General features: G+C 51.0%; 1 protein-coding gene across 2 annotated transcripts in view; it reads right to left on the minus strand.

Moving 5' to 3' along the window:
* The window catches only part of BANP (BTG3 associated nuclear protein), a 103011-nt gene extending 87590 nt beyond the window's left edge, over positions 1–15421 (minus strand). For both annotated transcript variants that reach the window (XM_082608221.1, XM_082608220.1), the window contains exon 1: positions 15326–15421. The gene's annotated coding sequence lies outside the window, so the exon portion shown is untranslated. The remainder of the gene's footprint in view (positions 1–15325) is intronic.
* Between the last annotated feature and the right edge of the window lie 3499 nt (positions 15422–18920).

Here is an 18920-nt window from a genome sequence, read left to right on the forward strand (position 1 = left end):
GCCAGTTCAGCTAGCAACCCACGTAACTGCAGAAGGGCCCGTCTTCCAGGCAACCTCCCAACTCCAAACCGCAGAAGTGCTTTCCACACACTTCCTGTTTTGTTACACAGAGTACTAAACAGGGGTGTACTCAGGGCTGAGATCTAACAAAATGATTTTTACTGCTGCATCAAGGACATCCTCAGAGGAGAGTGGCTTTTCTGAATTGCACGGCAGTCAAGAATCCAGCAACAATGGTAGCTCGGGGGCGCGGTGTAAATGCCAACAGGCAAGTAGAGGCAAATGACCTCTTGACAATGACCTCGAATATCCACTGGGAATGTGTCAAGGACATCCCTGGGGTCTGTGCACCACAACGACAGCCGCTGCCTTCCGGAATTGCATCTCTAGAAAGCATGAGAACCACATACACACTAAAATGAATTTCAGATAAGGTCTGCTATAAAATAGAAACCATAAAAGCAATTAAAAGCAACTTTTACTTGCTTTACCAACTGCCCATGATAAATGTAAATACATTGCAGAGGCCTGCATATATCTCGCAATAAAAGTTTTAGTTTCTACATAGATAATGCCCATATTTTAATTCTTCTCTGGTAGCTCCTAAATTACTTACACTGTGAAGTAGTATTCTGATAACATAAAATACTAAATCTGCCAAAGATGCAGGACTACAATGATGTACGGGGACTGTAGGCTTAAACACCTTAACCTTATTTCTTAGTTCTGTGACAAGCCTTAATGAGCGTCTATGGACGCATACAATTAATGTCAATGATCTTATTGCGTTTATTCATACATTCTTCAAACAACAACACCCGGGCCCTGTGCTAGACACACGCTGAAGGGAGCACAGCTAGCCCTGCCCACAAGACGCTGACTAAGGCAGTAAGTCGGAGAAGTGACGCTGGGGGTGTCCTGGGGATCGACTGCCCGCCAGGGCTGAGGGTGGACCCGGTGGGGGGCTGCAGCAGCTGCCTGGCCAGGAGGATCAGGGCACGCTGCCCAGAACCGGCGGAGAGCTGAGCAGTCGGAGGAGGAACGAAGGGGTCAGAGATGCTGGTCTACTGGCCAGACTCTTGAAAAGTCCATGGCATGAAACAAACCGGCAGAGGCTGTGGGGACCTGCCAATGTAGGGAGGTCCAGGGGCGGGATGGGGAGAGGCAGCCACAAAGAATCTCAGGGGAAACTTGAGTATGGACCGTATCTTCAGTGACTCGGAATCACTGCTCCTGTTTGTAGGTGCAGTTATGTGAAACAATGTCCTTGCTCCCAGGACACGAGTGCTCAAGCACTTAGGGGTGAAATGAGGTGACCTCTGCAACTTACTATCAAACACAGGAAAAAACAGAAACAACACAATGTGCCAAAACGTCACCCCGTCGTGCACCTAGATGCAGGGTGTATACCTGTGTGTCCACTGGGCCCTTCTAGGAAGTGCCCCCTAGATTCCAGTGAGGAGGCAGCCAGGATCACGGATTCAGTCAACAAGCTCAGGTGAGCTCAGAGAGCCGGCGCCCTGGAGGCTGACACCGTCCCGGCCACGGCCATGTATGACATAATGGTGGAAAAACAGCCTGTACCATCTCTGCTACGTACCTGCAAATCTCAGGCGACTGCAAAATAACTGTTTTAGAAAAAACAAAAATAATAAAACCCTCCAATCCACTCTGCCGCCCGCCAGCTGCCACCACGCCCCTCCAGAGCCAGACTCCTACAGCACATTCTGGAACTCTCGCCCACGCCCGTCCGCAAACACGATCCCTTCCCACACCCTTCAGGACCCCAAACAAAACAATGGTTTCCAAACTCACCGTCGGACTGGACAAGAGCCCTGTGAACGATTGCCACCGGCCTCCCCGCTCCGCACTTCTCCTCGCTCAGAGCACCCTGGGGTCCTCCTCCTCCCTGGGGTTCACCCCTGGCCCCACCTACGCTGGGCCCTCCAGCGGCACTGGGTCTGAGCCTCACGCCGCGGCCCCTGGAGCCCCTTCCGGGAACCAGAGCCCAGAAGTACGTGTCCCGGGGGCACACGGCAGGCCCTTACAGGGACTGACACCTATGCCCCCAAATCTCCACTGCCGCCCGGACCCCTCACCAGTGACTTCCCTGGTCCAGTATGTCAAACCGCACTATGGTCATCTGACAATAAAATCCGCTCCCACACTTCCAAAGCCGAACCCTGCCCCCATCCCTACACTTTCCCGAGAGCAGCGCTCAAGGAGACCCCACCAACCTCCCCCAGAAAGAACCCTGCAACTCCCCCTTTAACTCTCTCTGCTGTCACCCCCAGCATCCGACCATCACCAGGCCCGGGGGCCCCGCCTGCCTGCTCCTTCCCACCCGACTCCTCTCCCACTACACCTGCGCCGCTGGGCTCCGCTTCCTTGAACCGGCTTCCCTGTCCCTGCCTCCAGGCCCTGGCGATTAGGTGTCAGCTCTCTGTAACCCACCCTAAGGTGGGATCCACGGATCCGTCCCTTCGTCCCTCCCAAAGCCACACATGGTGAGGCGGGAAGCCAATCCCCTCCCATCCATCCTGCAGATGAGTTCCAGGCTCATCCCTCCCAAAGGGCTGCCGTCACAGCGCCCGGCTTGGCATCACATCTAAACTCTACCCGCATTTCAGGCCTCTCCCAATCCGGCTCCTGCCTACCTAGATATGACCTCATTTTATTCACTCACTCAACAAATGCCTTCTAGACCAAGGGTTGGCCCCGTGGACCAATTCCAACCCTCCACCTGTACAGCCCATGAACCAAATCAAAAGAAGAACAGTACATCCTGACATGAAATTACATTAAACTCAAACATCAGTGTTCACAAATAAAGTTTTATTGGAACAGAGCCGCAACCAGCTGTCTGCACACCGGCTGGGGCTGCTCGGGGGCGGTCACAGCTTGTCCAGTGACTGACAGCCTCACTACTGTAAAAACCTCTGCTCTGTGCGCTGGATCATCACGCCACAAACACCCTGCTGGGCACATGGGAGCGACCCGTAAATCCTGGGCAAGTGAATAAAGAAACGACCTTGAGGTTCACGTGCTGCGTAAGCACGGATTCTCTTAACTAGTCACTGGCCTGGCAGCTCCTTCAAATCCTTCAGCTACAGGGACAGAAGAGATCTTGGTTCTAATCATCTTCCCGTTAAAAAAAAAAAAAAAAAGGTAAAACATGAAACATTTGGAGACTACAGGCAATGCTCTCGCCTACACTTCACTTCACTTGTTGCTGTGGTTTTGTTTCTTTGTTTCTTTGTTTCTTTGTTTTGCTGTACGTGGGCCTCTCACTGTTGTGGCCTCTCCTGTTGCGGAGCACAGGCTCCGGACGCGCAGGCTCAGTGGCCATGGCTCACAGGCCCAGCCGCTCCACGGCATGTGGGATCCTCCCGGACCGGGGCACGAACCCGTGTCCCCTGCATCGGCAGGCGGACTCTCAACCACTGCGCCACCAGGGAAGCCCTGTTGCTGTGTTTCTTACAGTTAACATGGAAAACATTCAGAGACGTGAGGACAAATTAGATGACAGGTCAATTTTTTTACCTCTACGGAAGAAAGTTATGTCGCAAAGAGCCACAACACATCACGCTGAATTCAGGGTGAAATTAAAAATTTTTAAAGTCATTTTCCCAATGACATGTGCCCATATAAGAAATACTGGCCCTAAAATTATAAGAATTCAAACTCAACATTGCAAACTGTCTAAAACCATCTGATAGAATTTAAAATTGTCAATAAAATATCACTGAATAACAAATAATTTGCCAAACTTACAACACTATATAGCAACAGAATCTAACACAATTTACTTTCTGAGAAGTGCAGGAGAAAAGTCGTCTCCCTGGAGAGAACAAGAGGCTGTCTCAAGCCTGATGACTGTCAAGGGCGGCTGCTGGGCCAGCTGTGTGGAGTTCACACTGGAGGATTCCTCACAGTAGAAACGCACATTTATCAAGGGTCCTTGCGTTTCTAACAAGTATATACTTTACAACCATGCCCAAGCTTTTAACTAGCAAGTTGTACTATTTAAATCACCTCTAAGCTCCTGTCCAGTTCTCAAATTCTAAGATTCTGTGATGTAAGTTTATCACAGACAAAACTCTGACTACATGCAAATTTCTATCAATTAAATCTGCCCCATATAAACTGATAAGCATAAAAAGATACAGAGCCTGGTGGGTGAAGCTGATGATCATAACAGTAATTATAGGAGCTACCATTCATTGGATACTAAACACATATTAGCATTATTTCACTGAGTCTTCACAACCTTGGACGTAGGTGCATCCCCGTTTTACAGAGGTAGGCCCATCCCCTCACCATGAATATTTATTAGGGCAATATGAGACCGGAGAGCAGGTGGGGTGGCGGTAGGGGTAGGCATGGGGGGCCCGGTCACTCGGTAACTCACTTTGTGTCGGGCTAACTAACCCCACTGTCATCCATCACCACATGTTCCCTCTGCCTCCCCTGAGAGCAGGGCTGTGCGTCCATCCCTCCTTCAGCTCCTTCCAGAAACTGAAATCCGTTTGTCACTCATCTGCCCCTCCTGTTTATTCCCATGAACTGCAAAGCTTGGGGAGGAGGGTGGTCAGCCGTCGAGGGTAAGGAGGCCAGTGTCCTAATCTTTCTCCACCTCGAAATTTCACAGAAACCAAATAATACTAACAGCCATGTGCCAAAATGTTAAGGAAAGCTGTAATCCTAGCCAGGAACATAAAAGAAGATGAACACCCAGCTTGAGCAGTCACTAAAACAAGTAACGAGGACAGGCGACAGATGCAGGGACCACTCCAGAGGTTTCTGATGCACAACTGACATGAGGCAAACACAGCCCCTCAGAGGCAGGGCCCATAACCAAGGAGAACAAAGTAATCTGATCTACAACAGAAAATGGACAAAAGTGTAAGGAGCCCGACAAGGACGAGTCGCAGATGCTGGCTGACCCATGCACGGCGCTGGCATGGCTCGGTGGTGACAGACACAGCCTACGCCACTGTCACCGCGGGGGCCAAGGAGCCAAGTTCACAGTCTCCATTTTACTCAAGATCCTAATTCTCAATGTGTAATTAAAACTTAGTCATGGGGACTTCCCTGGTGGCGCAGTGGTTAAGAAACCACCTGCCAATGCAGGGGACACAGGTTCAAGCCCTGGTCCGGGAAGATCCCACATGCCGTGGAGCAACTAAGCCCGTGCGCCACAACTACTGAGTCTGCGCTCCAGAACCCACGAGCCACAACTACTGAGCCTGCATGCCACAACTAGTGAAGCCCACACTCCTAGAGCCCGTGCTCCACAACAAGAAAAGCCACCGCAGTGAGAAGCCCGCACACCGCAACGAAAAGTAGCCCCCGCTCGCCACAACCAGAGAAAGCCCACGTGCAGCAATGAAGACCCAACGCAGCCAAAAATAAAGAAATTAATTAATTAATTAAAAAAAAACACTTAGTCATGAAAAACAACACCCTAAAGATTAGAAACTGCACTTAGAACCCCAAAATTACTGGGCCTGATCTAAGACTGATGAAAAGTTCATGCCATTAAAATGTCCACGTAAAGCATGTATTTATAAAGATACTTTAACCTTTTCAAAGCCACATGCGTAGTCAAATGCCTTAATCGGACCGGAATGCCTCCCTCTTACTGCTCCAGAACCCCAGGAAGCCGGTCTGAAACGTGACGAGGACTCTGAACTTCAGGCTGCAAATGGGCGAGGAGGCCCAAGTACCTAGAACGCCGCGTGCCAAGGGTCTCACACACGCTCAGATATGTGCCCCACACCACCGCGGGAGGGAAGCCGTGCGTGGCTGCCCTGCCCGCAGAGCAGACACTGCCAAGTCTGCCCCAAAGCCAAGCAGCCACAACACTGGTTTGAGCTGCACAGGTCCACCGATATGCAGATTTTTTTCAAGGGTAAACATTTCGGTACTGCACAAGCTGCAGCTGGTTGAACCGAGGATGCAGAACCATGGATACGGAGGGCTGACTACAAGTTCTATTCAGATCTTCCACTACATGCAGGGTTGGTGCCCCTACCCCCCACATTGTTTAAGGGTCAACTGTACTTTGGTAAATAAATGGGTCCAGCACTGAACAGCAGAAGCCCTTAGAAAATCACCCTTATCCAGCCCAACAGGACTATGTAGACTGGAGAGTGACCTTAAAGAACTTTTTATAAATTTAGCAAATGACACCATGGAAGGTCATACTCATTTCTGATCCCCAGCTCTAGCACATCATAACCCCACCGCATCCACACGTGCAACCAATGATCTGGGCAGACTTTAAAAACAGCCGGGCAGGGGCCTCCCTGGTGGTGCAGTGGTTGAGAGTCCGCCTGCCGATGCAGGGGACGCGGGTTCGTGCCCCAGTCCGGGAAGATCCCACATGCCACGGAGCGGCTGGGCCCGTGAGCCATGGCCGCTGAGCCTGCGCGTCCGGAGCCTGTGCTCCGCAATGGGAGATGCCACAACAGTGAGAGGCCCGTGTACCGCCGGGCATTCTGCCTCTTACCTCTACTGCCAGTCTTTCCCATCCCTCTCCCAAACAGAAGAGCAGGAGGAAATGATTATGCAACGTGATTGCTGTCAACAATAAATATGCAGACTTTTGATGTCACTAAACTTGTAATTTGCAAGGAGTATGGTGCCTAATTTATGACAATGTCGGTAAAGGGCAAACGTTCTTAGGGAAAAATACATCCCAAGTTAATAAAGGAGTCCCTTTTACTTTTGCTAAAAATGGACGTTATTGGGATAATTAATAAAATCTGAACTAGATCTGATGCTTAGATAACACAGCTGCATCAATGATAGATTCCTAATTTTGAAAATTGTACTGTGGTTATATAAGAGAAGGTCCTTGTTAATAGGAATCAGCCATTTAAGTGTTTAAGGTTAAAGGGACTTACTTCATAGTTTAAACTGTTCAGGAAAAAAAAATAGAAAAATATACACACACACAAACACAGAGAGTTGCAGAGAAGAGAAAGGATAAAGCAAATATAAAATATTAGCATCCGAGACTCTAGGATAAACCTACACCGTAATTCTTTGTACTATTCTTGCAACTTCGAAGCCTGAAAAAAACCAAATCCAATTCCTATGAAGAGATGTCGAGGCTATTCTTCCAAAGAATAGCAGTGAGGATGGACAGACGCGTTCTCATCTGAAGGTGCTTTGCTGACGCCAATTATACTTCGTGCAGATTTTCCCAAAATACACCCTGCAGATGACCCCAGGCTCCCCGCGTCAGCAGAGGAGCGCGGCCGCTGGAGGTGGAGCGGCCTGCGGGAAAGGGGCCCAGCAGGGGCGCTCATCACCAGCTCACTCTCACCGAATTCCCCTGCTTGACTTCTTTCCCCAACTTGCATGAGCACCTGCAGTCTCGAGTCACACAGTAATGTCTGAGGGGCAGGTCCAGCCAGCGGTTAGTTTTTGTAGATAAGTTTTATTGGAAAACAGCCACGTCTATTCCGGCTTCTCCAAGGGCAGAGCTGAGTGGTTGGGACAGACCCCCAAAGCCAAAAATGTCTACTCATATAGCCCTTGACACAAAGTTTGTGGACTTCTGCCCTGCAGCCGAGCGTTTAACCACATCAGTGGCATCTCCATCTCTAGAAACTGCCTGGAGACTGAGGCAGGGGCAGAATAGACAGGAACTTTTGAAGAGCAGTGATCGTGGCCTCCTGAGAGGCTGCAGGATGGGCTGGCTCTGCCGGCTCCACCTCCTGTTGGCTGGATAGAGCGATTTCTGCTTCAGATTATAGTGGATCCACAGAAATCCCAAAGAGGCAAAGCAGGCTTCCTGAGCTCTTGAATGATCCCTGGAGAACTCGTGAAGCAAGCTGAATTGAGTGTTTTTTGTTTGTTTTGGCTGCACTGGGTCTTCGTTGCTGCGCGCGGGCTTTCTCTAGTTGCGGCGAGCGTGGGATACTCTTCGTTGCAGTGCGTGGGCTTCTCATTGAGGTGGCTTCTCTTGTCGTGGAGCACAGGCTCTAGGTGCGTGGGCTTCAGTAGTTGTGGCACGCAGGCTCAGTAATTGTGGCTTGCGGGCTCTAGCGCACAGTCTCAGTAGTTGCGGCACACGGGCTTAGTTGCTCCGCAGCATGTGGGATCTTCCCGGACCAGGGCTCGAACCCGTGTCCCCTGCATTGGCAGACAGATTCTTACCAGGGAAGCCCTGAGTGTTTTATTAACAGCTACGCACAGAGGGAACCCCAGGCAGTACACGTTTGCTTTCATCTTACTGCACCCCTTCAGCTTTCTTTCTCCCAACACAGTAGGACTGCATTTTATACAAATCAGAATTATGCAAATTTAAGTTACACAAATGTAAAATAATGTAATAAATATTAAACCATCACTTCACAAAAAACGTGAAATTAGTTGAATCCTGCAAATCTTAAAAATCCACAAAATGTTTAATTTCAAAACTAGCAAGCCAGTTAACTGCAAACTATGTTTGCCCACTGACAGTTGCAGCAATTCTTCACTGGTAAACAGGATGCCCAGCAGTCTTTGTCAGATTCAGTCAAAATCATGGGTGGAGTGAATTACTTGGCGTCTCCAGGAAGCTCCCAGCATGAAAGGCAGCTTAACGCAGCACTCTGCTCCTGAGGCCCACCCCTGGCTCCAGCCCACCAGTTCACAGGACGGGTCCCGTCCTGCCATCCACCTGCCAACGCAAGTGCAGGGCCACTCTTGGTGGTGACAGCTGGAACTGCAGCCTGAGTCACCCCCTCCACCCAGGAAGACCCAGGTGCCCGGGGGCTCTCACCACACTCAAGGGACACACAGTTCACACCAACAAGGAAATGCCAGCAGCACACGCACCAAGTTTTCACTGCCAGCTTTATCCAAACCCATTGCTATTTTAGAAAGGCTTAACTTTGCTTCAAGTCATTTGATGACTTTCCACATTGAAGAAAAAGGAAAAATCACTAGAGACCAGAAGCAGCATTCTTTGCAGCACAAAACGTCAATCTTTATTACAAAAGGTTTGTCAGTACAGGGCTCTGCCCAGAGCCGCTCAGCGCAGTCCCGGCTTCCTGGCACCACTCCGCCCGCCCCATCCCTACCTGGGCCCTTCCTGCCAACTCACTTTCTCCTTCAGAGCATTACCTGCACTCATTTACCCTAAAAGCTAACACAGAAGGACTCAGGGCAAGGAAAGGGGAGTCAGCTTCCACAGACCCTCCACCCCACCTATCTACCTTTTCAGGGATGTAATGAAACCTATTCTCATCTCTTCACCTTCTCTGGCCTTTTCTGGTGGATTTTATTCTTCCATCACTTATGCATTGTCAGCAATCCGACCTTATGGGTCACCAGTCATCACCACCACCATCCCCCCTCCCCAGCACGAGGGTCCTTATAAAGACAAAGCAAATCTTACTGTCCATCCCACCACAGAGGCAGATGATCCAAAACATTTAATCAAATCGGACAGTTCTTGGCTATGGGTAGATGTGAAAGATGCAGAGAATTTAATTCAAAATAGGAATCAATTTCACGTGACTTCCACAATGCTTCGGGTGTACTCTCTGCTAGTGGCTTAGGAAGTTAAGGTTTCCATCACGTTTTAATTCAAGAATATCCACAGGGGGCTTCCCTGGTGGCGCAGTGGTTGAGAGTCCGCCTGCCGATGCAGGGGACACAGGTTCGTGCCCTGGTCCGGGAAGATCCCACATGCCGCGGAGCGGCTGGGCCCGTGAGCCATGGCCACTGGGCCTGCGCATCCGGAGCCTGTGCTCCGCAGCGGGAGAGGCCGCAACAGAGAGAGGTCCGCGTACCGCAAAAAAAAAAAAAAAAAAAGAATATCCACAGGTTTCAAGCAATGGCAGGCTCTGGGTGGTCATCCCAAGCTCAGCTTCCTCTTAGACTTAGTCTGCAGCATTATGATGAGGGCGTGCACTGGGGGGGTGACAAGGGGTCAAGAGTGATCCCCCTGCTCCCTGCCCTCTAGAACTGAAGAGAGCCCCCTCTCTTCCCAGGAGGCAGGCTGGGCACAGCCCCAGATAGTGGACAGACAGAGTCAAAGGCAAGGCAGATGGCATAAAATGAGATCATTAGCTAAAGCTCTCTTTTTAACTGGTTTCACAACCTACACAAAAGTGAGAAACCTAAGGGTTAAGTATTTTTAAAACTACTCTGAAAGGCAGGGGGATGAGGCTAGGATTCTACTCTTCTGTGAGGAGTTAAATGAGCTCCATATACTATCCTAGAACAACAAAACAAGTGTAACTTTTTTTTTTTTTTTTTTTTTTTGCGGTATGCGGGCCTCTCACTGTTGTGGCCTCTCCCGTTGCGGAGCACAGGCTCCGGATGCGCAGGCCCAGCGGCCATGGCTCACGGGCCCAGCCGCTCCGCGGCATATGGGATCCTCCCAGACCGGGGCACGAACCCGTATCCCCTGCATCGGCAGGCGGACTCTCAACCACTGCGCCACCAGGGAGGCCCCAAGTGTAACTTTTTAAGAGCACATTTCAACCATGTGATGCCGCCCCCCACCCCCCCAGCGGCTCTCAAATTTGCCAAAAATGAACATTTCAGAATGGTTCAGGGCAATTCCAGTGAACAATTCATTATGCAATTGTTTTTATGACCATCATATATGTGAAGTCAGAGAACACAGTAACGACCTTTATTTCTCTCTCATAAAGGGAGGACTTTTTTTTTTTTTTTTTGATGGTTTGCGGGCCTCTCACTGCTGTGGCCTCTCCCGTTGCGGAGCACAGGCTCCGGATGCGCAGGCTCAGCGGCCATGGCTCACGGGCCCAGCTGCTCCGTGGCATGTGGGATCTTCCCGGACCAGGGCACGAACCCGTGCTCCCTGCATCTGCAGGCGGACTCTCAACCACTGCGCCACCAGGGAAGCCCGAGGGAGGACTTTTTACAGCTTTTTCTAAGACATTGTCGTTGAGAATTTTAATACGTATTTTCCCCCAGAAGTCTTTTCTTCAAAATGAGAAAATGCTTATTTTTTCCAGATTTAAATAGCTAAAGTGGTAAAGTTACATGGACATTTTAAAGGCAGCCTGGCACTGTCATGTAATATGTGTACTTAACTGTACAGCTAGTTTTCAGAATTTATAGCGTAGATGAAGGTCATAAGGAAAAACTAAGGCTAGTAAGCTGTAAGCGGTGTTATCGATGAGCCATGTACGCAAACTCACCTAGACCCTGTGCCAGGGATACCCATTTACCAATCCACCAAACAAGGCTTGTGGTTCTTTATCTCTTTTCTCCTCGTCAACCATCTAGCACAGGAAGTATTTCTTCAGCAAAGTGCATATGCTACACCTGGCAGTCCTTTAAAGTGCAAATGCCGAATCTTTCCCTATCTTTCAACACCTGGGGTACTTCTGAGGTGCACTAGTCAAGATTTTGACACATGTGCCTCAACTTGGGTTTCATCATGGTTAGACTTTGGCTATGCATTTCTGTCTCAGTGCATATCAAGAAACATGATATCATTATGTCTTATTCTGGTGATGCTGAGATGGTATCTGCCAGGTTTTTCCACTGTGAAGTTATTATTTTTCCCTTGTAATTTATAAACATCTTGGGAGAGATCCTTTGGGGCTGTGTAAATATCACAGATTGGAAGAGACTTAAGGAGACGTGACAACTAAATGCAGAGAGGGATCCTGGATTAGCTCCTGAAGCAGAAAAAAGACATTAGTGGAAAACTGATGAAGTTTAGCAAGGTCTGCAGTTCAATTAACAGTACTGTGACGATGTTAATTTTCTGAGTTTTATAAGACTATTTGATAATCTAAGATGTCAGCATTAAAGGAAGTGAGTGACGGGTATAGGGAAGCTCTCTAAACTATTTTTGCAATTTTCTGTAAGTCTAAAGTTCCTTCAAAAGAAAAGTTTACTGGGACCTCCCTGGTGGCGCAGTGGTTAAGAATCCACCTGCCAATGCAGGGGACACAGGTTCGATCCCTGGCCAGGAAAATCCCACATGCTGTGGACCAACTAAGCCCGTGCACCACAACTACTGAGCCCATGCGTCACAACTACTGAGCGTGCGCACCACAACTACTGAAGCCCGTGCGCCTAGAGCCCGTGATCTGCCACAAGAGACGCCACCGCAATGAGAAGCCCGCACACTGCAACGAAGAGCAGCCCCCGCTCGCCGCAACTAGAGAAAGCCCGCGCGCAGCAACGAAGACCTAATGCAGCCAAAAATAAACGAATAAAGAAAAAATTGTTTTAAAAAGGAAAAGTTTACAAAGCTCCAGATTCTGATTCCATATGTTGGACAGGGCCTGAGAGTCTGCTTTTCTCTCAAAAGCCCAGTGATCGTCATGCTTGTGGCCCTTGCTGTGGCCCATTCCATTAGCAAGGCCCTCGAAAACACAACTGATGTATTTCACTACTCACGACTTTCAAAGGACAGTCAAGTAAAATGCATCAGGGTTACACTTGGAGCACTGTAACCACTGCTTCCCTAGAAGCAGTCCCTAATCTTTGGCCCAGGGGCACAGAGAGCAGCTCACTGCAGAGTCTAAAATCACAATCTTTGCTCTAACACTGTCTGTGCTTGGCCTTCCCCAGACGAGCCTGGCACCCTGCACGGCTGCGGAGCCAGAACGGCCAGCAGGAACGCACACCACCCGCCCACAACTGCGACGCGGAGGCGGCCACGGGGACCGTGATCTGGCCGTCCATCCCACTGCCGGTGGGCAACCATCAGCAAGGCCACTGGGAGGCGCCACCAGGGAAGCCCTAAAATGACTTTTAATATCGTATAATAAACCCACAAGAAAGAATGTAAGACAACAGGCAAGAGATTTTGCACATTTCTGGCAGGCCAAGAGGATTTAATGGGGGGGAAAGGAAATAGAACTCTGGAGCACACAGGAGTGGATACAACCGAAGGAGGGCTCTAAGCCAGTGGAAGGCGAGGACCCCAACCCAGGATCCTCAGTCGAGGGCGAGGGCTGCGGCTGCCCACAGAAGTCAGACCCCTATACCGAAGAGCTGCACTCCGGCCCTCGCTACACCAAGTGGAGCGGCCCCAAATCAAAGGGGTCTTCCTTACGCTGAAAGGCCCAGAGACTATCTGCCTTCGGGCACTTGAGGTCCCAGCACAATCAAAAGTTCCCGAACACCCGAAGGGAAACCTGCACATTTTCAAAAGCAGCCCCACAGGGGACTTCCCTGGCGTTCCAGTGGTTAGGACCCCACGCTTCTACTACAGTGGGCCCAGGGTTCAGTCCCTGGTTGGGGAACTGAGATCCCTCAGGCTGCGCAAATGCGGCCAAAAAAAAAAAAAAAAATCAGCCCCACAGACTCAGGTTTCTCTGCCTGCTTCCTCTTGCCTTAGACAACAATAATTACCAATATTTGAAGAGTACCTGCCATACAAAGTAAGAAGCCAATCTTTTTAAGAAGAAGAAAACCACAAGTGACACTAGAGGAAACGAAAGCAGAGAACAAGAGAACTGACAAAATCCTTAACAGTATCCTCAAAGTCAAGGAGATAATGCATTCATCAGACGTTATTACGAAAAAAAGAACAAGTAAGCCCTTAGAAATGAAAACTCTGTAGAAATAAAAAATTTTAAATAGGACTGGAAGATACATGGAAGCCCTATCCCAGAAACGAGAATAAAACGACACAGGAAGAGGATAAAGACGGGAGATTCAGAGAGTGAACCCAAGATGTCCATCATCAAAGTAACAGGAACTCCTAAAACACAAGAGTAAAAGCAGACCAGAAGAAATTCTCAAATGATACAAGAGAATTTCAAATTCCAGGGCTGAAGGACACGTCCCCAAAGTCAAAGAGCATTCATGGTGGGACTTGACATTTGTTTGGCATTCTAGACATGGCTGAACTCCAAAGAGGATCCTCACGAGTTACCCAAAAGGAATAAGGCTGCTTGGCAGAAAGTGTTCACTGAAACAAAGAAAGCCAAGATGAAACCATGAGACCTGAACAAACTCAGATGTATAGTAAAAGAAAACGTCAGGATGATACCCGGGCTGGTCTGAAGAGTCGTCAGTCCAGATTAGAAAAAGGTCAGAGGGCTGGGGAAGGGGACGGTTGGCGACATCCAACAGGATCCTTGAGAATTTAAGACGAGGTAAAGCATCAATGGGAACAGAAAGTGCAAAGAAAAAGAAAGGCCATCACAAACAATAGGGGACAAAAAAGCTGTATAGATGGGAAATGTATTAGCTGGCTGTGAAGCAGTATTTGCTCAGCAGGGATAGAAGAGGCGAGCTAAGATATGAAAAGCTAACTCATCCTATCATAACAGCAAGTCAAGAATGTATGAAACCAATACAACGCCAGCTTATTATTTAGAGCCATGGAGAACTTCCTCAAGAAACAACAAAAAGATACCAAAGAATTTGAGGAGTCGCGCTGACAAGTGGGGGAGGGGGCCGTTGCTTCTCATCTTAAGTTTTCCATTGACATTTTATTGGGTACAATCCTTTATTACAATACCAAGTATGTGTGCAGCTTTTTAAGAACACGGACTTCAGACAGATCGCGTTCAAACCCGGCTGTGTGTCCCGGACAAGTCCCTTACCCTCCGTGAGCCTCAGTCACCTCCCTGTCCACCCGACTGGACCGCTGTGATGAGAAACGCTGGAAACGCTCGGCAGGCCCGGCCGCAGCACAGGACCCACACATGGCAGCCGTTTGCTAAAAACGAACGCCAGTGGTGACAGAATCCCACGTCCCAGGAACACACAGTTTAATTGCCAGACAAAGGAGAACTGGAGCTGAATCCACGGAGTTAACGTTACGGGCGGTTCAGGCGTTCCGAGCACCGAGGAGTGGTCCCCACGGCCGTCCCCCTCACTCGGGCCCGCCCCGGGTGAACCTGCCGCCTCCCGCACTTCCGCTCCGCAGCCGCGGTCCCCGCGCCCGCAGCCTCCGGCTTCCCGGGGCCTCTCGGCTCGGAGGGGCTGCACCGCAGCAGCAGCGCGACCCCGCCCCGCCCGCCCCGCGGCCGGACGCCGCTCGTGAGGGGCAGGTCCCGGAGGAGAGGCCCGCGCCGGCGGGAGCGGCGGGGGCGGCGGGGGCGGCGGGGCGGCGGGGCGGGGGGAGGGGCGGCCGGAGCCGGGCGCTGAGGTGCGGCGGGCCGGCGGCTGACAGGGCTGACGCGGGGGCGCCAAGGGCGGCGGGCCGTTGGGGCCGGTCCCCGCGTCGGGGGGGCGGGTGCGGCGGCGCGGGTGCGGCGGCCGGAGGAGGGCGCAGGGAGGAGGGAGGAGGGGAGATCTCGCTCTCGCTCTCGCTCTCGCCCCGCGGGAAGGGGGAGGCGGAGACGCGACCGGCTGCGGGAGCTGCAATTACCGTGTGGGCTGCGGAATTCTCGTGGTGTTTGTCGAGGAGATGCGATAATGGCGTCCGTCCTCGCGAGAGAAGCCGCCGCTCTGCGCAGGCGCTGCGAGTCCCTCCCCGCGGCCTTCTGCCTTGCACCGTCTGCGCAGGCTCCCTGGGCGGGCGCGGTGGCCGGGGGGCGGGGCGCAGGGGAGGGGCCTGCTGCTCGGGGCCTCCCGCGCGTCCTTCGCTGGCGCTGGTGACCGCCGGGCATGCGCACGGGTCGTGCTCTCGCACCGCAGTTTAGGCCCCTAGGCTTCTTTCTTCCCCGTCGCGTGCTCGGGCTTCTCGCTAGCCCCTGAGAAGTCGCATCGCTGGACCGTTGGAGGAATTTGCATTTTCTTTGAGGCCTAATGAATAGGAATTAGCTCCCCGACGACTACATATCCCGGAGGGCCCTGCGCGAGCTTCGAGCAGTGCATTCTGGGACTCGTGGTTCCTGCGTCTGCGCCAAGCCTGCCGGTACTTGTGGTCCCTACGCCCTCCGGTCGCCCGACTGCGCCCGCGCATGGAATGGTGGGACTTGTAGTTCAGATGCTGCGGTCGGCTGCTCCCGGAGAGGCTCCAGCTACTCCTCTGGCCGTGTTCCCCGAGTAACAGTGGGTGCTCAGGGGTCCCTAGGGCCGTCACAGGCTCGAGGGCACACTCCTGGGAAAATATGTATTAAATACACGTGATGTATATTTTATATGTAATTGATGTTAGTTATGTATCGTGTATAATATAGGGACGGTTATATATGAAAAACATAGTATGAATTTGGCTGTATTTATAGAGCATAAAAGTGCGTTTGTGGGTACTCGTAGGAAAAAAATTCCCGAACTATAGGCAGTTCCCAGAAATGTTATTCGTGCTTACTGGTATTGCTGGGATTACCACTGCTTTTTCATTTTTCTTCTTTACACTCGCCTCTGTTTTCTGAGTTGTTTACAACGAGCTAAAATTCCTTTGATCCTCCAAACACGAAACGGTGGAGCTATTTTCATTCGGAAAGGAAAACGCTGTACCGTTAGTTTCCTGCCCACTTCTCTTTCGCCAATAATAAAACCGTACTCAGGGCAGTAACCAGCTGTGCGGCCTTGGGCAACCTTGTTGCGTTAGGGGCTCTTCAGGAAATAGCCCTCGGGGGTCTCCTGAGACTGGTCACTGGATTCCTCTGCAGGAAAAGTGCCCTAAAGAAGTTCCAAAGAACCACAGAAGGTCAGCGCTGGGAAGATCCTGATAACGAAATGAGATCTGTCCTGTTCAGAGGTGAGGAACAGTCCAGAGAGACTGGAAACATTGCTCAGCAAGGTTACATAGCTGGGAAGAGATGAAAGCGGGGTCTGGAAGCCAAAGCACCTGGGTCTGGAGTCCAGAGTCCGTTTGCAGTGGGAAAAGCGTTTCTGAAGCCAACCACAAAAGTCCCAGGAGAGCCATGCTTTCTGTCCCCACTTCTGTCTCAATTACAACCAGTCTGAACACATAACTCTAAACTTCTTGACAAGGATTCATGAATATCTGACTAGAAAGCAGATGAACGTAGGGTGATATTCTTCACACTATTTCAGAATATCACCAAGTCCTCATCTGCAGCTCCCTTCCAGACGTGGGTTTGCCTGCTCCTTCCTTTCCAGGCCACTGCTAAGTCATCAGAAGTCATTTTTAAGCTGATCAAAATGATAATCGTGCTTAGGCTGGAGTGCTTGACTTCTCTTTTCTGTTTTTGATGTTTCACGTTTATTTACTTTTCACTTTGCTGCCCAGGACGCTCAAATAGACAAAGGTGTGCAGTATTGACAGCTGATTAACCATGGTTTAAAAAAAATTAAATAGCTAGAAATTAGCGAAGACAACTGCTACCAATGAAAGTTGACTTGCCAACCACAGGGGACTCTTGTCCTTGCGGTCAATCCTTACAAGAATCCAATCCAGGGAACTCCCCGGTGGTCCAGTGGTTAGGACTCCACACTTTTCACTGCTGAGGGCCAGGGTTCAATCCCTGGTTGGGGAGCTAAGATCCCACGAGCCACACAGCACAGCCAAAATAAAGAATCCAATCCAAGTTCCTGGAGTTAACTAGGCTGAAGTCACATCACTGGGGGCTTTATGGAAAGAGAGGGAGGTGCACCCTGGCCTGGATGGCACCAGACATGGGGGACCACATGGATGTGCGTGCACCAGGCGTTTGCAAAGATCTCAAAGGCCCCTTCTTCAAAACCGTGCAGGGGGCTTCCCTGGTGGCGCAGTGGTTGAGAGTCCACCTGCCGATGCAGGGGACACGGATTCGTGCCCCGGTCCAGGAGGATCCCGCATGCCGCGGAGCGGCTGGGCCCGTGAGCCATGGCCACTGAGCCTGCGCGTCCGGAGCCTGTGCTCCACAACGGGAGAGGCCACAGCAGTGAGAGGCCCGTGTACCGCAAAAAACAAACAAACAAACAAACAAAAAAACGTGCAGGGCCCGCTTCAGGCACACCCTGGAATCCTTAGAGGGTCCTGTTCCTGAAGATGCACCCAGCATGGAGCACAGTGAGTTATTTGTGAAGCCCTCAGTTGCCCAGGAAAAGCCTAGAAAACAGTATAACTCCATAGAGCAGGGCTGTGAGAGCAGGCCTGACGTGGGCTTGGAGTCCAAGCTCCCTGTGGCAAGTTGGCCGTCTCCTCTGGGAACTGGCGTTTCAGACTCAGAGCTCATGAGGATATTGGGAGGAGTCGATGAAGCAGAGTTTGTAAAGGATTTAGCGGAGGATCTAACTCAGGAAATGATCATATTACCGTGTGTTGAATTACCTTGCCTTGGCCAGGCACATCCTATAATCCCCTTTCACTGTGAAGAACATGAATTTCAGAGAGGTTAAGCAACGCACCCACGGTCACACAGCCATGGCAGTGCTAGAGCTTTGAGGAGGAAGGTCGTGAGCTATGGCAGGAAAGGTACTCAGGATGTGGGATATGCGGGTCCTTTTGGGACAGGGGACATGTTTTGTTTCCATCCTAAAATAACGGGAAGCCTTTACAAGGTGTGGGGCAAGGGTGGATATGATGAGATTCGCATTTTCAAAACTCACTCTGGCAGGAGTGTTGGAAAATGAGTTGGGGTGGCGAGGAGGGCTCCTGACTGGACTTGGGGAGAGCGGTTGAGGCTGTGGCAGGGGTTCAGGCAAGAGACGGCGGAGGCCTGAACCAGGATGGTCATAGTGGAGATGGAGAGGCGGGGGGACCGAATCAGGAGATTCCAAGGAGTGACGTCAACGGGACAGGAGCACGAATCCGATCCTGGGGCAGGGGTGAGGGAGGGGGGCCTCTGGATGCCTCCTGGGCCTGCAGATGTGCGACTGTGTGGACGGATATGCTACTCCCTGAGCCTGCACTGAACAGTGCCTCTTTGTGCCCGGTCCACCCAGGGGACCTCTCGTGTAGTTCCTCCCCCATCCCAGACACCTGGAAGAGACCTGGTTTGGGGGTGAACCGGAGCCCTGGGGACAGAGCTCAGAGGATGATTCGGGGGAGTGGGAAGGAGCAGCAGCCAGCACCCCCTGCAGCCCCACCGCTGCCGGTGGGGATTCCACCCAGGCCAGGACAGACCACG

This window comes from Mesoplodon mirus (assembly GCF_964341445.2).
Source record: "Mesoplodon mirus genome assembly, chromosome: 19".
Taxonomy (NCBI): domain Eukaryota; kingdom Metazoa; phylum Chordata; class Mammalia; order Artiodactyla; family Ziphiidae; genus Mesoplodon; species Mesoplodon mirus.